Source organism: Zingiber officinale, chromosome 8A, assembly GCF_018446385.1.
Source record: "Zingiber officinale cultivar Zhangliang chromosome 8A, Zo_v1.1, whole genome shotgun sequence".
In the NCBI taxonomy this organism is placed as follows: domain Eukaryota; kingdom Viridiplantae; phylum Streptophyta; class Magnoliopsida; order Zingiberales; family Zingiberaceae; genus Zingiber; species Zingiber officinale.
In genome coordinates this window covers 120,790,461-120,814,215 of record NC_056000.1, presented here as the reverse complement: position 1 = coordinate 120,814,215, position 23,755 = coordinate 120,790,461, and the positions used below count along the sequence as shown (strand labels likewise).

Here is a 23,755-nt window from a genome sequence, read left to right as displayed (position 1 = left end):
TGGGCTGTTTATTCGTTAATTGTCTCTTGTTTGGGGTTCCCTTCGTCCGCGTCCGGGAAGGCGGCGGTGACCGCACGGGAAGTTGTGGTGGTTTGTTTAGTTGGCTTTGAATTTTTCGATTTTTGTTGTCGGGTTGTTTCGTCGGGGGAGGGGGGGGTTTGGCGGCGGAGGGGTCGATTCGCGCGAGGGCCGTTGGCGGTTTAAATAGGGAGAGTGTGGTAGAAAGGATGGGTGCGATCATACCAGCACTAATGCACCGGATCCCATCAGAACTCCGAAGTTAAGCGTGCTTGGGCGAGAGCAGTACTAGGATGGGTGACCCCCTGGGAAGTCCTCGTGTTGCACCTATTTTTGTTATTCTAGGATTATTATTGCTATTGTTGTTTTTAATAAAAGCGTGGTATCCGCGTGTCTATTTTCCGTGGGTTGTTTATTCGTTAATTGTCTCTTGTTTGGGTTCCCATCCCCCGGAAGGCGGTGGTGACCGCACGGGAAGCTATGGTGGTTTGTTTAGTTGGCTTTTAATTTTTCGATTTTTGTTGTCGGGTTGTTTCGTCGGGGGGAGGGAGGGGTTTGGCGGCGGAGGGTCGATTCACGCGAGGGACGTTGGCGGTTTAAATAGGGAGAGTGTGGCAGAGAGGATGGGTGCGATCATACCAGCACTAATGCACCGGATCCCATCAGAACTCCGAAGTTAAGCGTGCTTGGGCGAGAGCAGTACTAGGATGGGTGACCGGAAGTCCTCGTGTTGCACCTATTTTTTTTATTCTAGGATTATTATTGCTATTGTTGTTTTTAATAAAAGGTGGTATCCGCGTGTCTAGGCTGTTTATTCGTTAATTGTCTCTTGTTTGGGGTTCCCTTCGTCCGCGTCCGGGAAGGCGGCGGTGACCGCACGGGAAGCTGCGGTGGTGGTTGTTTAGTTGGCTTTTAATTTTTTTTTTCGATTTTTGTTGTCGGGTTGTTTCGTCGGGGGGAATGGGGGGAGTGGCGGCGGAGGGTCGATTCGCGCGAGGGAGGGCGGTTGGCGGTTTAAATAGGGAGAGTGTGGCAGAGAGGATGGGTGCGATCATACCAGCACTAATGCACCGGATCCCATCAGAACTCCGAAGTTAAGCGTGCTTGGGCGAGAGCAGTACTAGGATGGGTGACCCCCTGGGAAGTCCTCGTGTTGCACCTATTTTTGTTATTCTAGGATTATTGTTATTGTTGTTTTTAATAAAAGCGTGGTATCCGCGTGTCTCTATTTTCCGTGGGCTGTTTATTCGTTAATTGTCTCTTGTTTTCCTTCGTCCGCCCGAAGGCGGGTGACCGCACGGAAGCTGCGGTGGTGGTTGTTTAGTTGGCTTTGAATTTTTTCGATTTTGTTGTCGGGTTGTTTCGGGGGAGGGGGGTTTGGCGGGCTTTTTATTTGTCTGTTTGGGGTTCCTTCGTCGTCCGGAGGCGGTGACCGCATGAAGTCAGTGGTGGTTGTTTAGTTGGCTTTAATTTTTTTTTCGATTTTGTTGTGTTGTTTCGGCTGGGAGGGAGGCTCGCGGAGGGTCGATTCAGCGAGGGAGGGCGGTCGGTTTAAATAGGAGAGGTGGCAGAGAGGATGGGCGATCATACCAAAGACTAATGCACCGATCCCATCAACTCCGGGTTAAGCGTGCTTGGCGAGAGCAAGATTAGGATGGGTGACCCGGAAGTCCTCGTGTTGCACCTATTTTTGTTATTCTAGGATTATTATTGCTATTGTTGTTTTTAATAAAAGCGTGGTATCCGGTCTCTATTTTCTCTCATTTTATTATCAATTGTAGCTACAACTTATTCCTATTAGATATTCATTTTGTTTGTTCTTTCTAGTAACTCGTATGTTTAGCTTGGCATTATTTTTTTTGTCGCATTAATTTTTGTACGGGTTGTTTTCTAGGAGTCAGGCAGGCTGATCCATAAGGATGGCAAATAGGAGTGCAATCGTAGAGAATGGGTTCATAACCTAAGGACACACAATGATCCCATCAGATTCCAGAAATTTATCTCGAGCAGTACTAGGATGGGTGACCCCCTGGGAAGTCCTCGTGTTGCACCTATTTTTGTTATTCTAGGATTATTATTGCTATTGTTGTTTTTAATAAAAGCGTGGTATCCGCGTGTCTCTATTTTCCGTGGGTTGTTTATTCGTTAATTGTCTCTTGTTTGGGGTTCCCTTCGTCCGCGTCCGGGAAGGCGGCGGTGACCGCACGGGAAGCTGCGGTGGTGGTTGTTTAGTTGGCTTTTAATTTTTTTTCGATTTTTGTTGTCGGGTTGTTTCGTCGTGGGGAGGGAGGGGTTTGGCGGCGGAGGGTCGATTCGCGCGAGGGAGGGCGGCTGGCGGTTTAAATAGGGAGAGTGTGGCGGAGAGGATGGGTGCGATCATACCAGCACTAATGCACCGGATCCCATCAGAACTCCGAAGTTAAGCGTGCTTGGGCGAGAGCGGTACTAGGATGGGTGACCCCCTGGGAAGTCCTCGTGTTGCACCTATTTTTGTTATTCTAGGATTATTATTGCTATTGTCGTTTTTAATAAAAGCGTGGTATCCGCGTGTCTCTATTTTCCGTGGGTTGTTTATTCGTTAATTGTCTCTTGTTTGGGGTTCCCTTCGTCCGCGTCCGGGAAGGCGGCGGTGACCGCACGGGAAGCTGCGGTGGTGGTTGTTTAGTTGGCTTTTAATTTTTTTTCGATTTTTGTTGTCGGGTTGTTTCGTCGTGGGGAGGGAGGGGTTTGGCGGCGGAGGGTCGATTCGCGCGAGGGAGGGCGGTTGGCGGTTTAAATAGGGAGAGTGTGGAGAGGATGGGTGCGATCATACCAACACTAATGCACCGGATCCCATCGAACTCCAGTTAAGCGTGCTTGGAGAGCAAGATTAGGATGGGTGACCCCCGAAGTCCTCGTGTTACACCTATTTTTGTTATTCTAGGATTATTATTGCTATTGTTGTTTTTAATAAAAGCGTGGTATCCGCGTGTCTCTATTTTCCGTGGGTTGTTTATTCGTTAATTGTCTCTTGTTTGGGGTTCCCTTCGTCCGCGTCCGGGAAGGCGGCGGTGACCGCACGGGAAGCTGCGGTGGTGGTTGTTTAGTTGGCTTTTAATTTTTTTTTCGATTTTTGTTGTCGGGTTGTTTCGTCGGGGGGAGGGAGGGGTTTGGCGGCGGAGGGTCGATTCGCGCGAGGGAGGGCGGTTGGCGGTTTAAATAGGGAGAGTGTGGCAGAGAGGATGGGTGCGATCATACCAGCACTAATGCACCGGATCCCATCAGAACTCCGAAGTTAAGCGTGCTTGGGCGAGAGCAGTACTAGGATGGGTGACCCCCTGGGAAGTCCTCGTGTTGCACCTATTTTTGTTATTCTAGGATTATTATTGCTATTGTTGTTTTTAATAAAAGCGTGGTATCCGCGTGTCTCTATTTTCCGTGGGCTGTTTATTCGTTAATTGTCTCTTGTTTGGGGTTCCCTTCGTCCGCGTCCGGGAAGGCGGCGGTGACCGCACGGGAAGCTGCGGTGGTGGTTGTTTAGTTGGCTTTTAATTTTTTTTTCGATTTTTGTTGTCGGGTTGTTTCGTCGGGGGGAGGGAGGGGTTTGGCGGCGGAGGGTCGATTCGCGCGAGGGAGGGCGGTTGGCGGTTTAAATAGGGAGAGTGTGGCGGAGAGGATGGGTGCGATCATACCAGCACTAATGCACCGGATCCCATCAGAACTCCGAAGTTAAGCGTGCTTGGGCGAGAGCAGTTTTCCCTTGGCTGCCCTCTTCCGAACTCCTCGTGTTGCACCTATTTTTGTTATTCTAGGATTATTATTGCTATTGTTGTTTTTAATAAAAGCGTGGTATCCGCGTGTCTCTATTTTCCGTGGGCTGTTTATTCGTTAATTGTCTCTTGTTTGGGGTTCCCTTCGTCCGCGTCCGGGAAGGCGGCGGTGACCGCACGGGAAGCTGCGGTGGTGGTTGTTTAGTTGGCTTTTAATTTTTTTTCGATTTTTGTTGTCGGGTTGTTTCGTCGGGGGGAGGGATGGGATTAGCACACGAGTGAAGTTCCGCGAGCGGGTGGGCGGTTGGCGGTTTAAATAGGGGGAGTGTGGCAGAGAGGATGGGTGCGATCATACCAGCACTAATGCACCGGATCCCATCAGAACTCCGAAGTTAAGCGTGCTTGGGCGAGAGCAGTACTAGGATGGGTGACCCCCTGGGAAGTCCTCGTGTTGCACCTATTTTTGTTATTCTAGTATTATTATTGCTATTGTTGTTTTTAATAAAAGCGTGGTATCCGCGTGTCTCTATTTTCCGTGGGTTGTTTATTCGTTAATTGTCTCTTGTTTGGGGTTCCCTTCGTCCGCGTCCGGGGCGGTGACCGCACGGGAAGCTGCGGTGGTGGTTGTTTAGTTGGCTTTGAATTTTTTTTCGATTTTTGTTGTCGGGTTGTTTCGTCGGGGGAGGGAGGGGTTTGGCGGTGGAGGGTCGATTCGCGCGAGGAGGGCGGTTGGGTTTAAATAGGAGAGTGGCAGAGGATGGGTGAGCATACCAAAGAACCAATGCCATCAGTTGAGAACTCGGGTTAAGCGTGCTTGGGCGAGAGAGGATGGATGGGTGACCCCGGGGAGTCCTCGTGTTGCACCTATTTTTGTTATTCTAGGATTATTATTGCTATTGTTGTTTTTAATAAAAGCGTGGTATCTGCGGGTCTCTATTTTCCGGTCTGCTTATTCGTTAATTGTCTCTTGTTTGGGTTCCTTCGTCCTGCCCCGAAGGGCGGCGTGACCGCATCGGGAAGTCATGTGGTGGTTGTTTAGTTGGCTTTTAATTTTTTTCGATTTTGTTGCTCGTTGTTTCGCCTGGGAGGAGGGTTTGCGTGAGGGTCGATCTGCGGAGGGAGGGCGGTTGCCGGTTTAAATAGGAGAGTGTGGCAGAGGATGGGTGCGATCATACCAAGACTAATGCACCGGATCCCATCAGAACTTAAGCGTGCTTGGGCGAGAGCAGTACTAGGATGGGTGACCCGGAAGTCCTCGTGTTGCACCTATTTTTGTTATTCTAGGATTATTATTGCTATTGTTGTTTTTAATAAAAGCGTGGTATCCGCGTGTCTATTTTCCGTGGGTTATTTATTCGTTAATTGTCTCTTGTTTGGGGTTCCCTTCCCCCAGAAGGCAGTGGTGACCGCACGGGAAGCTGTGGTGGATTGTTTAGTTGGCTTTTAATTTTTCGATTTTTGTTGTCGGGTTGTTTCGTCGGGGGAGGGAGGGGTTTGGCGGCGAAGGGTCGATTCACAGGAGGGAGGCCATGGTTTAAATAGGAGAGGTGGCAGAGGATGGGTGCGATCATACCACGACTAATGCACCGGATCCCATCAGAACTCCGAAGTTAAGCGTGCTTGGGCGAGAGCAGTACTAGGATGGGTGACCCCCTGGGAAGTCCTCGTGTTGCACCTATTTTTGTTATTCTAGGATTATTATTGCTATTGTTGTTTTTAATAAAAGCGTGGTATCCGCGTGTCTCTATTTTCCGTGGGTTGTTTATTCGTTAATTGTCTCTTGTTTGGGGTTCCCTTCGTCCGCGTCCGGGAAGGCGGCGGTGACCGCACGGGAAGCTGCGGTGGTGGTTGTTTAGTTGGCTTTTAATTTTTTTTCGATTTTTGTTGTCGGGTTGTTTCGGGGAGGGGTTTGGCGGCGGAGGGTCGATTCGCGCGAGGGAGGGCGGTTGGCGGTTTAAATAGGGAGAGTGTGGCAGAGAGGATGGGTGCGATCATACCAGCACTAATGCACCGGATCCCATCAGAACTCCGAAGTTAAGCGTGCTTGGGCGAGAGCAGTACTAGGATGGGTGACCCCCTGGGAAGTCCTCGTGTTGCACCTATTTTTGTTATTCTAGGATTATTATTGCTATTGTTGTTTTTAATAAAAGCGTGGTATCCGCGTGTCTCTATTTTCCGTGGGCTGTTTATTCGTTAATTGTCTCTTGTTTGGGGTTCCCTTCGTCCGCGTCCGGGAAGGCGGCGGTGACCGCACGGGAAGCTGCGGTGGTGGTTGTTTAGTTGGCTTTGAATTTTTTTTTTCGATTTTTGTTGTCGGGTTGTTTCGTCGGGGGGAGGGAGGGGTTTGGCGGCGGAGGGTCGATTCGCGCGAGGGAGGGCGGTTGGCGGTTTAAATAGGGAGAGTGTGGCAGAGAGGATGGGTGCGATCATACCAGCACTAATGCACCGGATCCCATCAGAACTCCGAATTGCTTGGGCGAGAGCAGTACTAGGATGGGTGACCCCCTGGGAAGTCCTCGTGTTGCACCTATTTTTGTTATTCTAGGATTATTATTGCTATTGTTGTTTTTAATAAAAGCGTGGTATCCGCGTGTCTCTATTTTCCGTGGGCTGTTTATTCGTTAATTGTCTCTTGTTTGGGGTTCCCTTCGTCCGCGTCCGGGAAGGCGGCGGTGACCGCACGGGAAGCTGCGGTGGTGGTTGTTTAGTTGGCTTTTAATTTTTTTTTTCGATTTTTGTTGTCGGGTTGTTTCGTCGGGGGGAGGGAGGGGTTTGGCGGCGGAGGGTCGATTCGCGCGAGGGAGGGCGGTTGGCGGTTTAAATAGGGAGAGTGTGGCAGAGAGGATGGGTGCGATCATACCAGCACTAATGCACCGGATCCCATCAGAACTCCGAAGTTAAGCGTGCTTGGGCGAGAGCAGTACTAGGATGGGTGACCCCCTGGGAAGTCCTCGTGTTGCACCTATTTTTGTTATTCTAGGATTATTATTGCTATTGTTGTTTTTAATAAAAGCGTGGTATCCGCGTGTCTCTATTTTCCGTGGGCTGTTTATTCGTTAATTGTCTCTTGTTTGGGGTTCCCTTCGTCCGCGTCCGGGAAGGCGGCGGTGACCGCACGGGAAGCTGCGGTGGTGGTTGTTTAGTTGGCTTTTAATTTTTTTTCGATTTTTGTTGTCGGGTTGTTTCGTCGGGGGGAGGGAGGGGTTTGGCGGCGGAGGGTCGATTCGCGCGAGGGAGGGCGGTTGGCGGTTTAAATAGGGAGAGTGTGGCAGAGAGGATGGGTGCGATCATACCAGCACTAATGCACCGGATCCCATCAGAACTCCGAAGTTAAGCGTGCTTGGGCGAGAGCAGTACTAGGATGGGTGACCCCCTGGGAAGTCCTCGTGTTGCACCTATTTTTGTTATTCTAGGATTATTATTGCTATTGTTGTTTTTAATAAAAGCGTGGTATCCGCGTGTCTCTATTTTCCGTGGGCTGTTTATTCGTTAATTGTCTCTTGTTTGGGGTTCCCTTCGTCCGCGTCCGGGAAGGCGGCGGTGACCGCACGGGAAGCTGCGGTGGTGGTTGTTTAGTTGGCTTTGAATTTTTTTTTTTCGATTTTTGTTGTCGGGTTGTTTCGTCGGGGGGAGGGAGGGGTTTGGCGGCGGAGGGTCGATTCGCGCGAGGGAGGGCGGTTGGCGGTTTAAATAGGGAGAGTGTGGCAGAGAGGATGGGTGCGATCATACCAGCACTAATGCACCGGATCCCATCAGAACTCCGAAGTTAAGCGTGCTTGGGCGAGAGCAGTACTAGGATGGGTGACCCCCTGGGAAGTCCTCGTGTTGCACCTATTTTTGTTATTCTAGGATTATTATTGCTATTGTTGTTTTTAATAAAAGCGTGGTATCCGCGTGTCTCTATTTTCCGTGGGCTGTTTATTCGTTAATTGTCTCTTGTGTCCGGGAGGGCGGCGGTGCCCGCACGGGAAGCTGCGGTGGTGGTTGTTTAGTTGGCTTTGAATTTTTTTTTTTCGATTTTTGTTGTCGGGTTGTTTCGTCGGGGGGAGGGAGGGGTTTGGCGGCGGAGGGTCGATTCGCGCGAGGGAGGGCGGTTGGCGGTTTAAATAGGGAGAGTGTGGCAGAGAGGATGGGTGCGATCATACCAGCACTAATGCACCGGATCCCATCAGAACTCCGAAGTTAAGCGTGCTTGGCGAGAGAAGATTAGATACCCCTCGGCACCTATTTTTGTTATTCTAGGATAATGCATGCCCTGGCTCTGTTTTGTTCAGTTGTTTAGTTGGCTTTTAATTTTTTTCGATTTTGTTGCGGGTTGTTTCGCCGGGGAGGAGGGTTTGCGGAGGGTCGATTCGCGAGGGAGGGCGGTTGCGTTTAAATAGGAGAGGTGGCGAGAGGATGGTGCGATCATACCAGACTAATGCACCGGATCCCATCGAACTCCGGGTTAAGCGTGTCACGAGAGCAAGATTAGGATGGGTGACCGAAGTCCTCGTGTTGCACCTATTTTTGTTATTCTAGGATTATTATTGTTGTTTTTAATAAAAGCGTGGTATCCGCGTGTCTCTATTTTCCGTGGGTTGTTTATTCGTTAATTGTCTCTTGTTTGGGGTTCCCTTCGTCCGCGTCCGCCGGGAAGGCGGTGGTGACTGCACGGAACTGCGGTGGTTTGTTTAGTTGGTGTTTTGTCGGGGGGAGGGAGGGGTTTGGCGGCGGAGGGTCGATTCGCGCGAGGGAGGGCGGTTGGCGGTTTAAATAGGGAGAGTGTGGCAGAGAGGATGGGTGCGATCATACCAGCACTAATGCACCGGATCCCATCAGAACTCCGAAGTTAAGCGTGCTTGGGCGAGAGCAGTACTAGGATGGGTGACCCCCTGGGAAGTCCTCGTGTTGCACCTATTTTTGTTATTCTAGGATTATTATTGCTATTGTTGTTTTTAATAAAAGCGTGGTATCCGCGTGTCTCTATTTTCCGTGGGCTGTTTATTCGTTAATTGTCTCTTGTTTGGGGTTCCCTTCGTCCGCGTCCGGGAAGGCGGCGGTGACCGCACGGGAAGCTGCGGTGGTGGTTGTTTAGTTGGCTTTGAATTTTTTTTTTCGATTTTTGTTGTCGGGTTGTTTCGTCGGGGGGAGGGAGGGGTTTGGCGGCGGAGGGTCGATTCGCGCGAGGGAGGGCGGTTGGCGGTTTAAATAGGGAGAGTGTGGCAGAGAGGATGGGTGCGATCATACCAGCACTAATGCACCGGATCCCATCAGAACTCCGAAGTTAAGCGTGCTTGGGCGAGAGCAGTACTAGGATGGGTGACCCCCTGGGAAGTCCTCGTGTTGCACCTATTTTTGTTATTCTAGGATTATTATTGCTATTGTTGTTTTTAATAAAAGCGTGGTATCCGCGTGTCTCTATTTTCCGTGGGTTGTTTATTCGTTAATTGTCTCTTGTTTGGGGTTCCCTTCGTCGTGCCGCGTCGGGAAGGCAGCGGTGACCGCAGACAGCATTGGATATTTGGCTATGAATTCGATCTTTTGTTGGGAGGGAGGGGCTCATGCGGTCACGATTCAGTCTCGAGGGAGGGCGGTTAAATAGAGGTTTAAATAGGGAGTGTGGCAGGTCAAATCTTAACAGTAGCGGCTTTCCCATCAGAACTCCGAAGTTAAGCGTGCTTGGGCGAGAGCAGTACTAGGATGGGTGACCCCCTGGGAAGTCCTCGTGTTGCACCTATTTTTGTTATTCTAGGATTATTATTGCTATTGTTGTTTTTAATAAAAGCGTGGTATCCGCGTGTCTCTATTTTCCGTGGGTTGTTTATTCGTTAATTGTCTCTTGTTTGGGGTTCCCTTCGTCCGCGTCCGGGAAGGCGGCGGTGACCGCACGGGAAGCTGCGGTGGTGGTTGTTTAGTTGGCTTTTAATTTTTTTTCGATTTTGGTTGTCGGGTTGTTTCGTCGGGGGGAGGGAGGGGTTTGGCGGCGGAGGGTCGATTCGCGCGAGGGTGGGCCGTTTGCGGTTTAAATAGGGAGAGTGTGGTAGAGAGGATGGGTGCGATCATACCAGCACTAATGCACCGGATCCCATCAGAACTCCGAAGTTAAGCGTGCTTGGTCGAGAGCAGTACTAGGGTGGGAGACCCCTGGGAAGTCCTTGTGTTGCACCTATTTTTGTTATTTTGGTATTATTATTGCTATTGTTGTTTTTAATAAAGCCATGGTATCCGCGTGTCTCTATTTTCCGTGGGTTGTTTATTCGCTAATTGTCTCTTGTTTGGGGTTCCCTTCGTACGCGTCCGCGTCCGGGAAGGCGGCGGTGACGGTACGGGAAGCTGCGGTGGTTTGTTTAATTGGCTTTTAATTTTTTCGATTTTTGTTGTCGGGTTGTTTCGTCGGGGGGAGGGAGAGGTTTGGCAGCAGAGGGTCGATTCGCGCGAGGGAAGGCCCTTGGCGGTTTAAATAGGGAGAGTGTGGTTGAGAGGATGGTTGCGATCATACTAGTACTAATGCACCGGATCCCATCAGAACTCCGAAGTTAAGCATGCTTGGGCGAGAGCAGTAATAGGATGGGTGACCCCCTGGGAAGTCCTCGTGTTGCACCTATTTTTGTTATTCTAGTATTATTATTGTTATTATTATTTTTAATAAAAGCGTGGTATCTGTGTGTCTCTATTTTCTGTGGGTTGTTTATTCGTTAATTGTCTCTTGTTTGGGGTTCCCTTCGTTCGTGTCCGCGTTCGGGAAGGCAGCGGTGACCGCACGGGAAGATGCGGTGGTTTGTTTTGTTGGCTTTTAATTTTTTCAATTTTTGTTGTCGGGTTGTTTTGTCGGGGGGAGGGAGGGGTTTGGCGGCGGAGGGTCGATTCGCGCTAGGGAGGGCGGTTGACGGTTTAACTAGGGAGAGTGTGGTAGAGAGGATGGGTGCGATCATACCAGCACTAATGCACCGGATCCCATCAGAACTCCGAAGTTAAGCGTGCTTGGGCGAGAGCAGTACTAGCCTGGTAAGTCCTCGTGTTGCACCTATTTTTGTTATTCTAGTATTATTATTGCTATTGTTGTTTTTAATAAAAGCGTGGTATCCGCGTGTCTCTATTTTCCGTGGGTTGTTTATTCGTTAATTGTCTCTTGTTTGGGGTTCCCTTCGTCCGCGTCCGGGAAGGCGGCGGTGACCGCACGGGAAGCTGCGGTGGTGGTTGTTTAGTTGGCTTTTAATTTTTTTTCGATTTTTGTTGTCGGGTTGTTTCGTCGGGGGGAGGGAGGGGTTTGGCGGCGGAGGGTCGATTCGCGCGAGGGAGGGCGGTTGGCGGTTTAAATAGGGAGAGTGTGGCAGAGAGGATGGGTGCGATCATACCAGCACTAATGCACCGGATCCCATCAGAACTCCGAAGTTAAGCGTGCTTGGGCGAGAGCAGTACTAGGATGGGTGACCCCCTGGGAAGTCCTCGTGTTGCACCTATTTTTGTTATTCTAGTATTATTATTGCTATTGTTGTTTTTAATAAAAGCGTGGTATCCGCGTGTCTCTATTTTCCGTGGGTTGTTTATTCGTTAATTGTCTCTTGTTTGGGGTTCCCTTCGTCCGCGTCCGGGAAGGCGGCGGTGACCGCACGGGAAGCTGCGGTGGTTTGTTTAGTTGGCTTTTAATTTTTTTCGATTTTTGTTGTCGGGTTGTTTCGTCGGGGGGAGGGAGGGGTTTGGCGGCGGAGGGTCGATTCGCGCGAGGGAGGGCGGTTGGCGGTTTAAATAGGGAGGGTGTGGCAGAGAGGATGGGTGCGATCATACCAGCACTAATGCACCGGATCCCATCAGAACTCCGAAGTTAAGCGTGCTTGGGCGAGAGCAGTACTAGGATGGGTGACCCCCTGGGAAGTCCTCGTGTTGCACCTATTTTTGTTATTCTAGGATTATTATTGCTATTGTTGTTTTTAATAAAAGCGTGGTATCCGCGTGTCTCTATTTTCCGTGGGCTGTTTATTCGTTAATTGTCTCTTGTTTGGGGTTCCCTTCGTCCGCGTCCGGGAAGGCGGCGGTGACCGCACGGGAAGCTGCGGTGGTTTGTTTAGTTGGCTTTTAATTTTTTCGATTTTTGTTGTCGGGTTGTTTCGTCGGGGGGAGGGAGGGGTTTGGCGGCGGAGGGTCGATTCGCGCGAGGGAGGGCGGTTGGCGGTTTAAATAGGGAGAGTGTGGTAGAGAGGATGGGTGCGATCATACCAGCACTAATGCACCGGATCCCATCAGAACTCCGAAGTTAAGCGTGCTTGGGCGAGAGCAGTACTAGGATGCGTGACCCCCTGGGAAGTCCTCGTGTTGCACCTATTTTTGTTATTCTAGTATTATTATTGCTATTGTTGTTTTTAATAAAAGCGTGGTATCCGCGTGTCTCTATTTTCCGTGGGTTGTTTATTCGTTAATTGTCTCTTGTTTGGGGTTCCCTTCGTCCGCGTCCGTGTCCGGGAAGGCGGTGGTGACTGCACCGGAACTGCGGTGGTTTGTTTACTTGGCTTTTAATTTTTTCGATTTTTGTTGTCGGGTTGTTTCGTCGGGGGGAGGGAGGGGTTTTGCGGCGGAAGGTTGATTCACGCTAGGGAGGGCCGTTGGCGGTTTAAATAGTGAGAGTGTGGTAGAGAGGATGGGTGCGATCATACCAGCACTAATGCACCGGATGCCATCAGAACTCTTAAGTTAAGCGTGCTTGGGCGAGAGCAGTACTAGGATGGGTGACCCCTTGGAATGTCTTCGTGTTGCACCTATTTTTGTTATTTTGGTATTATTATTGCTATTGTTGTTTTTAATAAAGCCGTGGTATCCGCGTGTCTCTATTTTCCGAGGGTTGTTTATTCGTTAATTGTCTCTTGTTTGGGGTTAAATTCGTACGCGTCCGCGTCCGCGTCAGGGAAGGCGGCGGTGACCGCACGGGAAGTTGCGGTGGTTTGTTTAGTTGACTTTTAATTTTTTCGATTTTTGTTGTCGGTTAGTTTTGTCGGGGGGAGGAAGGGGTTTGGCGGCGGAGGGTCGATTCACGCGAGGGAGGGTCGTTGGCGGTTTAAATTGGGAGAGTGTGGTAGAGAGGATGGGTGTGATCATACCAGCACTAATGCACCAGATCCCATCAGAACTCCGAAGTTAAGCGTGCTTGGGCGAGAGAAGTCCTAGGATGGGTGACCCCCTGAGAAGTCCTCGTGTTGCACCTATTTTTGTTATTTTGGTATTATTATTGCTATTGTTTTTTTAATAAAGCCGTGGTATCCGCATGTCTCTATTTTCCGTGGGTTGTTTATTTGTTAATTGTCTCTTGTTTGGCGTTCCCTTCGTACGCGTCCGCGTCCGGGAAGGCGGCGGTGACCGCACGGGAAGCTGCGGTGGTGGTTGTTTAGTTGGCTTTTAATTTTTTTTCGATTTTGGTTGTCGGGTTGTTTCGTCGGGGGGAGGGAGGGGTTTGGCGGCGGAGGGTCGATTCGCGCGAGGGTGGGCCGTTTGCGGTTTAAATAGGGAGAGTGTGGTAGAGAGGATGGGTGCGATCATACCAGCACTAATGCACCGGATCCCATCAGAACTCCGAAGTTAAGCGTGCTTGGTCGAGAGCAGTACTAGGATGGGTGACCCCCTGGGAGTTATTTTAGTATTATTATTGCTATTGTTGTTTTTAATAAAAGCGTGGTATCCGCGTGTCTCTATTTTCCGTGGGTTGTTTATTCGTTAATTGTCTCTTGTTTGGGGTTCCCTTCGTCCGCGTCCGGGAAGGCGGCGGTGACCGCACGGGAAGCTGCGGTGGTGGTTGTTTAGTTGGCTTTGAATTTTTTTTTTTCGATTTTTGTTGTCGGGTTGTTTCGTCGGGGGGAGGGAGGGGTTTGGCGGCGGAGGGTCGATTCGCGCGAGGGAGGGCGGTTGGCGGTTTAAATAGGGAGAGTGTGGCAGAGAGGATGGGTTGTCTCTTGTTTGGGGTTCCCTTCGTTCGTGTCCGCGTTCGGGAAGGCAGCGGTGACCGCACGGGAAGATGCGGTGGTTTGTTTTGTTGGCTTTTAATTTTTTCAATTTTTGTTGTCGGGTTGTTTTGTCGGGGGGAGGGAGGGGTTTGGCGGCGGAGGGTCGATTCGCGCTAGGGAGGGCGGTTGACGGTTTAACTAGGGAGAGTGTGGTAGAGAGGATGGGTGCGATCATACCAGCACTAATGCACCGGATCCCATCAGAACTCCGAAGTTAAGCATGCTTGGGCGAGAGCAGTACTAGGATGGGTGACCCCCTTAGAAGTGCTCGTGTTGTACCTATTTTTGTTATTTTGGTATTATTATTGCTATTGTTGTGTTTAATAAAAGCGTGGTATTTGCGTGTCTCTATTTTCCGTGGGTTGTTTATTCGTTAATTGTATCTTTTTTTGGGTTCCCTTCGTCCGCGTCCGCGTCCGGGAAGGCGGTGGTGACCGCACGGGAAGCTGCGGTTGTTTGTTTAGTTGACTTTTAATTTTTCGATTTTTGTTGTGGGATTGTTTCGTCGGGGGGAGGGAGGGGTTTGGCGGCGGAGGGTCGTTTCGCGCGAGGGCCGTTGGCGGTTTAAATAGGGAGAGTGTGGTAGAGATGATCAGCCTCACCGTCCCCCTGCTAATTGCGTGACTTTTTTCCGGGATCAGTTAATAGGGGGTTTAAGATTTCCCATTCCCCCTTTTCTAATTAATGTGAGCCTGTAGTTTGATATTCCCTTGCAACAATTCGCACCAAATGCCTTTCGTTATTTGTGTTACACCTACATGCTATTTCGTCTGTTAGATATTCCTCGTACTCCTCAATTTTTTTTTATGTTTTTCTACCCAAAATGCTCAGAACCTGGCGTTTTTCTTTTCCAATCCTGGACTAAGATGGTCCTTTTTGAGGATATGCCTTCGTCTCTCAAAGTTTGAAAATCTCGTTTCTTCTTTGTGAAGTTTCCGGGACCCATCCCTTGGTCCCATGCCTGGAGATCCTCCTTGCCTCCCTTGCCCGGCGTCAGGGAGTTTCACCTTCATCCCTCTTTTCCTGTTTATTGTGAAAAATTGCTATGTCGCTGACTTTCTATCCCTAAGTGGCTACGGGTTGATCTTCTGTATCTATTTGGTCTAACCCCTGTCAAGCCCGATACACAAGGCTCTTTAGGTAAAATTCTACTTCTTCCTTCTTGATTTTTATTAACTGAAACATTTTCTTCCCTCTATGTAGTGGACAATTTTTATTCTGCTTTAATCGATGAAGAACTGCGTCTGGAAGAAGATGCACTTCGAGCAAAAGAGCAAGAGCTTCTTGCTGCCATTACTCCACCACCCCCAGTCGAAGATCCAGTTCCCTTGGTTGAAGTATCCTGCTCTAAGGTGGTTCCTGAGGTTCCTGAATGCTCTCCTGCAGAAACTCCTGCTGTCTCTCTGTCGACTATTTCTTCATCAGTGGCTATTGCTCCTTCAGCAACCACTCCCCTTCCTATCATTGAGCTTACATCTCCTGTGAGCTCCGGTAAATCAATAGCTGAAGTTGCTCCCGGCAAACGCCCAGGGCGTAAACTTATTAGGGCTTCTCCTCCCAAAAGGAGACTCATCCTTTCTGCTAAAGAATTGCTCTCAGAAGACTTTGCTTTTGCTGATCTTTCTTCTGTTGAGCCCACTTTAGCCGACCTTTATCCTTCTCTTGTTTTCTCCTCTTCACCTTCCTCTAGTACCACTACTCCTGGTGGCACTTCTTTCACCTTTCCTCTGTCTATTCTGGAATCTGGATCTTTACTTTCCTCACCTTCTTCTTATCTGGTTTTCGCTCCCCCTTCTATTCCAACTTCTTCTTTTTCCATGGGTTCCTCTGCCATTCCTGTCCTCCTTATCTTGTTGGGGGGGTTCTTTTGCTAATGCCTGGGAGGAAATTCATCCTCTCTTTGGGGAGCTTACCACCCCTGAGACAATCGATCGATTCTCTCACAAGGAAACCTGGGTATGTTCATAAATGTTTATTTATTTTTTATCCTTGACTATTTGCTGACCCTTCATTATATTTCTAGCGATGGTTAGAAAACATGAGTCTATCTCAGCTGATGCATAACTTGTATAATGAGAATAAGAAATTGAACCAGCAAGTTGCTGAGATGTCTTCTGCTAGAGTTTCAGAAGAATCCAAGAGACAATATGAATCTCAAATTGAGAGTCTCCAATCGCAACTCAAATCAGCTATGGATCTTGACCAGGAACTAACTTCTAAGTTAGAGAATCAGACGTTCGAACTTAACAAGTTAAAATCTGATTATGAATCTGCATTGGTTGATAAACTCAAGGCTTTGCATTTGAAAGATGATGAGATAGCTTCTTTGATTACCTCTTTGAACATAGCCAAAGCAGAGGCATCCACCAAAGACGCTGAGCTGAAAACTTCTCAAACAGCTTTAATAGTCTACAAGGCTGGTGAAGACACTCGCTTCAAGGAGCGAGCTACCGTCTTGATCCACTCTCCTGAGTTCAATAGGCCCATCGTAAAGTCGATTTTGGCAGCCTACAATGCCAGAGCTGAAGGAGCAGTGAAGCAACTGCGAGAAGAAGATTTTTTATCTCGTGATCCCCCTCCCAATTTCTTGAACCGACGTAAACTTCTTGATAACAGGCCCACTGATCTATTTCCTCAGTTAATTATAGAGTAATTTCTTCACTCAAATCTAGATTATTGTAAAGTTTCCTGGAATTCGTGATGACAATCTGGTTTGTTCATGTAAAGTTGAACTTCTATCTTTATTACTAAATCTGTTCCTTTTCGTGATGGTTACTTGTTTTATCTAAGTATATTGGATGTCGCTTGGCTTGCCACTATGAAACCTCGCTCAATATACTATAATATCCTCCATCTCGGCCGATCCAATGTGACCGGTCGGTTCATACTTGTGTTTACAAATATCATATGGTACTTTGTAGTTAACTAAGTCCCGTCCGATTTAATGTGGCCCGTCGTAATATTATTAATATCGTTCGGTCTATTATAACCGGTCGATTTATATTTGTGTCTATGAGTACCATCTGGTGCATTATACTTAACTAAATTTCATCTGATTTATTATGGCGAATGCCACCTGGCTTGCTATTATAAAGCCTCACTCAATATATCATTCATCTCGGCCGATCTATCGTAACCGACCGATTCATACTTATGCTTACAAATCCCGTCCGGTACTTTCTAACCGAGTCCCATTCGATATAACATGATACTTTATAATATGCTATTTTCGATATCAATTGGTTTATTATAGCTGGTTGATATACCCTTAGGCGAGAACATATCGACTGATGCCTTATACTTAACTAAATCTCGTCCGGTCCAGTGTGACTGTCCGGGTTTATTGTTTTATCTAAATAGATAATCTGAAATTATTTTATCAACCTAGTACCCGACTGATTTTCTCCATACTTCTTTGATTCTTTAAGAATCAAGCATATATTGAGAAAAACCTTGTCACGTTTCCCAAGGAAGATTACTAGACTTAATACCTTTTTCTTGAGATTCATCATTCTTTTTGAATTTGATTATATGCTTTGATGACATTACCTCTTTATGACGGTTATGATTCCGGGTACTCTTCCTTATTGGATTCATACTCCTCTCTATACCCACTTTTATACTTAAGTTTTACTCAAACTGCCATTGATATTACTATTTTATATACCCCTATGCTTTCGGATTTTTTCTTTTTCTGGTTCTTCTTCCCCTCCTGTTTAAGGGTTCCTGGGTATAAGGCCCTGAGAAAGAGAGAAGGAGGTTTAAGATGCTATCTTCTTCTTTTTGAATATCCCTACCTTCTCCTTTGTTTGCTTTCCTTCTGTCATTCCGCCATGGCCACTTCTCCCCCTGCATGGTTTCTTTCGTGCGCTTCTGACCTTATAGAACCAGAGGAGGTGGATTTACAAGTGAGCTATGGTTTTCCTTCCTACATAGTTCACCCTACCCCACAGGATAGCCCACATCTTCCTCCTCTGGGATGCATATCTATCTTTCGGGACCAAGTTTTACAAGGTTTTTGATTCCCTCTTCATCCCTTTTTCTTTGATGTTAGTATCTACTTTAAGATTCCCCTTAATCAATTTATCCCTTAGTCTTTTTCTATCCTCATGGGTTTCGTTGGAGTGTCTAAACTGCTAGATTTTCCTCTATCCCCTCGTCTTTTTCATCACTTCTTCATTCCGCGCCAAGTAGATATCGGTGTCTTCAAATTTTAGTCTCGCCCTAAGGCTACTCTGTTCAACCGAATTCCTCCTCAAGGGGAATGACGTCACAAATTTTTCTTTATGCGTCTCCCTTCTTCTCCTCCTTGTCTTGTTCAATGGATATATGATCTCCCTCCCATTCCTAATGCCGACAATCTCCTCAATGATCCCTCTGTTTCTTTCACTTTATCCAAGCTAAAGGGGGCAAAATTCAGCTTACCATCCTTGATTGTGGAAGGCTTGATGTTTCCGTTTGGGATAAGTAACATCGACACTCCCCTGGATGTCACTTTTGGTATGTCTAAATATTTTGAACTATATTTATCAATTGGTTGCTAATCATCCTCTATAATGATGCCCAATTCTTATGTTTCAGCTGATGCTCTTCTACCGGCCTTCATGTATAAGAACACTACTATGACTAAGTCTTTTCTGAATAATCTCGGAGAAAAATGGCTACAAGCTCGTCGAGCCAATCTCACTTCCTCTACCCTGGGTTTGCTGTCTAAAGAAGAGCAAGAAGCGGAAGCTGCTGCAGCTATGGAAGAGGAAGAGGAGCAACCTTTTATTACCTTGATCAAGAAACCCAGGCTTACTGAGGATGTTCCTTTTGGTGACCTCTTTGGTACCTTTGTACAAACTCCCCTCGTTACGACACCTATTTCTTTTGAGAGAGGTAAGACACCAATGTCTCATACTCATATTATCTCCAATCTTTCTCTTAGGATGATGAGACCGACTCTACTCATCCTCTCCTCTCCTGTTATTGTTTCAGCTTCTTCTGCTTCTCAGATGGTCATTACCAGGGTGTATCCTCTCAGCCTCTTGCCATGGCCTTGCCTCCTCTAGCTTCTAGGCCACGAGCTAAACGAACACCTTGCCGGAGATCTTCTCCAAGGCCAAGGCCATCAGCAATCCATGCTTCAACAATTGAATCATCTCTTCTTGCATTACCACCTTCCGTCCCCTCTAGTTCTTCTTCTGTTGCTCTTGTTTCCACTACTTCTTTCCCTTCTAGCTCATCCTCTATCATTCCCGGTTCTACTACTCCCCTTATTCCTCTTCCCTCTTCTTCCACACGACCCTCTTCTCCTTCTGCCTCCACGCCTTTATTTAGACAAGCTTTGGGTCTTCCCTCTCAAATGGGACAAACTTCGGACCCTCCTGGTTACGGTTTTTTACAACTACAAGACCCACTATCTGAGTCTTGGTTGTATAGCCAAGAATTATTAAAAGGCACTAGTATTTTCAGCCGTGCTAACCATCATAGTCGCCAAACTGTTGCTGTAAGTGTTTTTTATTACATATTGTTGACTTCTTATTACTTTCGCTAAATGTATTATTATTTTTAGTTCTTTGCCTCAAGTCTTCATCTGGACCAGCTAGTCATTGCCTTAGAAAGGGAAAATGGCAAGTTAAAGGCTCAGGTAGAGATATTGCAAGCCAATCTTCCTCCTTCTCACATTGAGCTCACCCAATTACGCAAGAAAGTAGCCTCACAAGATCAACAAATAGAGGCTATGAAAAAAGAATTACAGGAGTTACAACATTTATTGAAAAACAAAGAGCTTGAAAGGAGAACCTTAGAGCTACAAGTGGATCGATTAGATTCTAGTCTGCGGATGGAAATTGCTCTGAAGGACAAAGCCCTTTTAGATGTTTCTCATAAAAGCCTTATTCTAGAGAAAGTGGAGAGGCTTCATAATGTCTGTTTTTCTGATCAGGCTCAAGAATCAGTATCAAGAGATTTTGCTTTGCTAGAAGAGCAAGTACAAAGAAAGGCCCAAGATAATGAAATATCCTCACTTCGAAAAGAGCTAGAACAACTTAAATTGGAGAAAGACACTCTCAAAGATCAAGCTGCTAAAACACAGGCTGAATTTCAAAGTTATAAGGAGCATGAGGAAAACCGATGGGAAGAGAGACGCTTAACTTATCTAAGGTCTCCGACGTTTGTTAACGAATATGTTCGTCGAATCATAGGAGGTTTAAATCATTCTGTGGCAGGGATTCTTCAACAACTGAGAGAGGGTGGTTATCTACCTAGGGAACCTCCTCCTCTATTCGTAAACCGTCGCAAACTCAACAAAGAATTACCTGAAAATGTAATGAGCCATTTTGAGTAAGCATGGTTATGTATTTAAAAAGACTTATAATAAAAAGACTTGTAATTAGAAGATTTGTAATGAAAAGACTTGTAATTTAAAAGATCTGTAATTAAGTAGCTGCACTATTAAGAAAATTTTGGTACTTACCTGTTTTTCCTGGTTTGTGTTAGCTTGACATTGCTTCCTTTGAAATACTTCTAAGAACTAAGAATAAGTACTATCTCGTTCAAGAATTCCTCTCTTATTCCTTGGAATTAGATCTTGTTTGGATAAATTCCTTCATTGGTAACATCTCAGAAGAGCATGTAATTCCGAGCGATTTTATATGAAAAAATTTCATGGAATTCTGTGCTTTAGTTGAGTATAACATTCTGAGTAATTTCAGATAAAAAGCTTCATATGACCGAGACTCCAGATAGGGAATGTAATTTTGCAAGATTATATGTATATATAGAATCCCCTCACACATTGAATCTTGATCTGGAGTGTAATACCAAATGATTTTTATGAAGAAATCCACATAAATCTGAATTTATACTGACAATATAATTCCGATCGATTATGCTTTTATGATAGTTTAGAGTCCCCGGTTTCTCCCATGAAGACCCGTCCGAGTTACCTCATGAGATTTCCCGATCGACTATGCTTTTATGATAGTTTAAAGTCTACAGATCCTCCCATAAAGACCCGTCTGAGTTACTTCATGAGATTTCCCGATCAACTATGCTTTTATGATAGTTTAAAGTCTCCGGTTCCTCCCATGAAGACCCATTCGAGTTACTTCATGAGATTTCCCGATCGACTATGCTCTTATGATAGTTTAAAGTCTCCGGTTCATCCTATGAAGACCCACCCGAGTTACTTCATGAGATTTCCCGATCGACTATGCTTTTATGATAGTTTAAAGTCTCCGGTTCTTTCCATGAAGACCTGTCCGAGTTACTTCATGAGATTTTCTGATTGACTATGCTTTTATGATAGTTTAAAGTCTTTGGTTCCTCCCATGAAGACCCATCCGAGTTACTTCATGAGATTTCCCGATCGACTATGCTTTTATGATAGTTTAAAGTCTCCGGTTCCTCCCATGAAGACCCGCCCGAGTTACTTCATGAGATTTCCCGATCGACTATGCTCTTATGATAGTTTAAAGTCTCCGATTCCTCCCATGAAGACCCGTTCGAGTTACTTCATGAGATTTCCCGATCGACTATACTTTTATGATAGTTTAAAGTTTCCGGTTCCTCCCATGAACACCCGTCCGAGTTACTTCATGAGATTTCCCGATCGACTATGCTTTTGATGTAAAGCAAAAATGCTTGCACTAACCTTGTGATGGTTTAGTGTTCTTTGGAGATTTTCTTAAGGAAAACCTGGTGGGCCCTTCCTTAGAGCTCCCATTCGGCGACTGTTTGAATAGATTAGAACTGTTTGCCTAATAATCATCATGCTGTTTGAACCATATTTGTTTCTTGGGCGATATTTGGCCTCAATTGTATTTATTGAGTTGAATAAAGTACATAAACTATAAGCATATTTGTCATTTGTTCACAGAGAAACCGCTTCAAGTAATTCTAATTTGTTCTCTCAGACATATTCTTGAATGATATGAGCTTGTTAAGTTCGGTAGAGCTGTAAATGATTTGCACTCCAGGGACGCTCGAGAGTTCTTCCTTCAGTGTCCTGGAGATAATATGAGCCCGATGCCAGTTTTTCCACCACCTTTAAGGTCCTCCCCATTGTGGTGCTAACTTGCTAACATCCCCAACAGGATTAACACGCTTCCATACTAGATCTCGCACTTGGAAAAATCTTGGGATGACTCTTCTATTATACACTACAACAAAAACTGCAAACAACAACACCCCTACAACAACGGTTTTAAGAGAAAGCGTTGCATATTTGCTCAAAGACAACGGTTTTTGCCAAAACCGTTGTCTTTGAACTCCCTATTAAATATAAAAGACAACGGTTTTGGCAAAAATGTTGTCATTGAGCGTTTTTTTTAAAACGACAACACTTTTTACAACGGTTTTATAAACCGTTGTCTTTATCCGCGTTTTTAGTAAATTTGATCATTTTCCCGCTCGCTGTTTTCCTTTCCCTCGCTGTTTTGTTTTCGGCGCCGTGTTTTTCCCTTCACGCTCACGAACCTAGCCACTTTACTTTCTCCTTCGTCGCGATGGAATCAACGAACTGGTGGGAGGCGGCTCCGGCCTCTGCTCCCTCCCTCCCTTCTTCCTCCACGACCTCAACACTGTCCATAGCTCCAATCGTCTTTTTGTAACAGAAACTTCTCGATATCTCTCAAATCCCTTCCGCCTCCGCATTTTTTGTCGCATTCCCATTCCCACAGCCACGACCATCTCCCCCTCTCCCAGCCTCCATCGTTTTCCTCTCATCGTGCTCCGAAAGATGGCCGATCTGACCCCAGCTATGGTCCGACCCCAACCTCTTCTCTCACCTCCTGAACGCCTGCTGCCTACTCCCTTCGCCGCGCTCCCTCCGCCTAGGCCGTTAGCTCCACACAATCATAGCCATCGTCGGCCCTGCCTCTTTCCACCGCTTCACTGGAAACCACCTTTTCCACATGTACCTCAAACTTGGCCGGGTCCCCGCCGCCCGCGCCGTGTTTGACGCAATGGCATGTCGAAACGTGATGTCCTTCAACATCCTCATCGGCGGCCTCATCCACAACGGGGACATCAACGCTGCCCGCAAGCTGTTCGATGAAATGCCAGAGAGGAACCTCGCCACCTGGAACGCCATGATTGCCGAGCTGGCTCACTTCGAGCTCGACGAGGAGGGACTCGAGTGCTTCCTAAGGTCGAGGAGGGAGGGCCTGCGTCCCGATGAGTTTGGTTTGGGGAGCACCTTGTGATGCTGCGCTGGATTGAAGGATGCAGGTTCTGGTCGCCAAATCCATGCCTTCGTGGTTATCAATGGGTTTGAGCAGGACATGTGTGTTGGGAGCTCTCTAGCTCACATGTACATGAGAAGTGGTCATCTTGAAGAAGGAGAAAGGGTTCTGATAGGATTGCCTTTCCTCAATGTGGTCTCTTGCCATACTGTGATTGCAGGAAGAGCACAAAATGGGAACCCTGAAGGGGCCTTCCACCATTTCATCCTCATGAAGAATGTCGGATTGTTGCCAGACCATGTAACCTTTGTTAGCACCATTTCATCCTCTGTTCTCTTTTACAATTTTCATGTTTTCTTTTTCACATTTTGTCAATCTTTAATCAGATTTCTTTAATGGAGAAGTTAATATACAATCTTTGACACCGAAAGCGAAGGTATGATACTCTTCTTACCAGTTCTTTTCGAATCTTATGGCTATCTATGCTGCTTGTTCATATTAAATCACTGTTACAGTTGCTATTTTTATGCCTCTGAATCCAGGAAATTAGAAGAACAGCAGCAACAGGAAGGTCATGACTTCTCCCATTACAATTAGAGATTACGTACAATCTTGAAACCCATACGAGTTGATGGATTCGCCGGGTGCTGATTGGAGTCCGGAATCCGAGTTAGAGCTTCAGGAGATGTTATTGGGTACTTTATATTCAATCTTAATTAGAGCAGCAATTAGATCTAGCCTTCATATCCCATGATTATCCTGACAAAAATGATTATCTGCAGGTCTGGCATCTTCTGACGAATTCAAGAAGAACACGAGAATCATGAAAGAAATGATCAATGATGTGATC

The 23,755-nt window shown here is 46.8% G+C and overlaps 1 long non-coding RNA gene, 20 other non-coding genes and 5 pseudogenes across 21 annotated transcripts; all 26 read left to right on the top strand.

Moving 5' to 3' along the window:
• Positions 1–229: 229 nt before the first annotated feature.
• Positions 230–348, top strand: LOC122012984. The gene has a single exon (XR_006120383.1). It is a non-coding gene; the product is annotated as a 5S ribosomal RNA (ribosomal RNA).
• Positions 349–643: 295 nt separating this feature from the next.
• LOC122013231 lies at positions 644–757 on the top strand. Its single transcript, XR_006120551.1, has one exon. It is a non-coding gene; the product is annotated as a 5S ribosomal RNA (ribosomal RNA).
• A 304-nt stretch (positions 758–1,061) lies between these two features.
• LOC122012972 lies at positions 1,062–1,180 on the top strand. Its single transcript, XR_006120381.1, has one exon. It is a non-coding gene; the product is annotated as a 5S ribosomal RNA (ribosomal RNA).
• A 1,206-nt stretch (positions 1,181–2,386) lies between these two features.
• LOC122013220 lies at positions 2,387–2,505 on the top strand. The gene has a single exon (XR_006120540.1). It is a non-coding gene; the product is annotated as a 5S ribosomal RNA (ribosomal RNA).
• Positions 2,506–3,241: 736 nt separating this feature from the next.
• Positions 3,242–3,360, top strand: LOC122012960. Its single transcript, XR_006120380.1, has one exon. It is a non-coding gene; the product is annotated as a 5S ribosomal RNA (ribosomal RNA).
• Positions 3,361–3,675: 315 nt separating this feature from the next.
• LOC122012956 lies at positions 3,676–3,794 on the top strand (annotated as a pseudogene).
• A 314-nt stretch (positions 3,795–4,108) lies between these two features.
• On the top strand, positions 4,109–4,227 carry LOC122012948. Its single transcript, XR_006120379.1, has one exon. It is a non-coding gene; the product is annotated as a 5S ribosomal RNA (ribosomal RNA).
• Positions 4,228–5,326: 1,099 nt separating this feature from the next.
• On the top strand, positions 5,327–5,445 carry LOC122013227. Its single transcript, XR_006120547.1, has one exon. It is a non-coding gene; the product is annotated as a 5S ribosomal RNA (ribosomal RNA).
• A 305-nt stretch (positions 5,446–5,750) lies between these two features.
• On the top strand, positions 5,751–5,869 carry LOC122012935. Its single transcript, XR_006120375.1, has one exon. It is a non-coding gene; the product is annotated as a 5S ribosomal RNA (ribosomal RNA).
• A 316-nt stretch (positions 5,870–6,185) lies between these two features.
• On the top strand, positions 6,186–6,297 carry LOC122012974 (annotated as a pseudogene).
• A 316-nt stretch (positions 6,298–6,613) lies between these two features.
• LOC122012924 lies at positions 6,614–6,732 on the top strand. Its single transcript, XR_006120364.1, has one exon. It is a non-coding gene; the product is annotated as a 5S ribosomal RNA (ribosomal RNA).
• A 314-nt stretch (positions 6,733–7,046) lies between these two features.
• LOC122012912 lies at positions 7,047–7,165 on the top strand. The gene has a single exon (XR_006120352.1). It is a non-coding gene; the product is annotated as a 5S ribosomal RNA (ribosomal RNA).
• A 317-nt stretch (positions 7,166–7,482) lies between these two features.
• Positions 7,483–7,601, top strand: LOC122013232. Its single transcript, XR_006120552.1, has one exon. It is a non-coding gene; the product is annotated as a 5S ribosomal RNA (ribosomal RNA).
• Positions 7,602–8,547: 946 nt separating this feature from the next.
• On the top strand, positions 8,548–8,666 carry LOC122013221. The gene has a single exon (XR_006120541.1). It is a non-coding gene; the product is annotated as a 5S ribosomal RNA (ribosomal RNA).
• A 316-nt stretch (positions 8,667–8,982) lies between these two features.
• On the top strand, positions 8,983–9,101 carry LOC122013129. The gene has a single exon (XR_006120469.1). It is a non-coding gene; the product is annotated as a 5S ribosomal RNA (ribosomal RNA).
• Positions 9,102–9,800: 699 nt separating this feature from the next.
• Positions 9,801–9,918, top strand: LOC122013233. Its single transcript, XR_006120553.1, has one exon. It is a non-coding gene; the product is annotated as a 5S ribosomal RNA (ribosomal RNA).
• Positions 9,919–10,234: 316 nt separating this feature from the next.
• On the top strand, positions 10,235–10,353 carry LOC122012910. Its single transcript, XR_006120350.1, has one exon. It is a non-coding gene; the product is annotated as a 5S ribosomal RNA (ribosomal RNA).
• A 316-nt stretch (positions 10,354–10,669) lies between these two features.
• On the top strand, positions 10,670–10,776 carry LOC122012966 (annotated as a pseudogene).
• Positions 10,777–11,090: 314 nt separating this feature from the next.
• LOC122013009 lies at positions 11,091–11,209 on the top strand. The gene has a single exon (XR_006120398.1). It is a non-coding gene; the product is annotated as a 5S ribosomal RNA (ribosomal RNA).
• Positions 11,210–11,520: 311 nt separating this feature from the next.
• On the top strand, positions 11,521–11,639 carry LOC122012905. Its single transcript, XR_006120346.1, has one exon. It is a non-coding gene; the product is annotated as a 5S ribosomal RNA (ribosomal RNA).
• Positions 11,640–11,949: 310 nt separating this feature from the next.
• Positions 11,950–12,068, top strand: LOC122013224. Its single transcript, XR_006120544.1, has one exon. It is a non-coding gene; the product is annotated as a 5S ribosomal RNA (ribosomal RNA).
• Positions 12,069–12,383: 315 nt separating this feature from the next.
• On the top strand, positions 12,384–12,502 carry LOC122012951 (annotated as a pseudogene).
• A 322-nt stretch (positions 12,503–12,824) lies between these two features.
• Positions 12,825–12,943, top strand: LOC122013228. The gene has a single exon (XR_006120548.1). It is a non-coding gene; the product is annotated as a 5S ribosomal RNA (ribosomal RNA).
• Positions 12,944–13,262: 319 nt separating this feature from the next.
• Positions 13,263–13,383, top strand: LOC122012971 (annotated as a pseudogene).
• A 515-nt stretch (positions 13,384–13,898) lies between these two features.
• Positions 13,899–14,017, top strand: LOC122013236. The gene has a single exon (XR_006120555.1). It is a non-coding gene; the product is annotated as a 5S ribosomal RNA (ribosomal RNA).
• A 9,126-nt stretch (positions 14,018–23,143) lies between these two features.
• On the top strand, positions 23,144–23,527 carry LOC122008123. The gene is made up of 3 exons (XR_006119188.1): positions 23,144–23,214; positions 23,292–23,341; positions 23,421–23,527. It is a non-coding gene; the product is annotated as an uncharacterized LOC122008123 (long non-coding RNA).
• Positions 23,528–23,755: the final 228 nt, after the last annotated feature.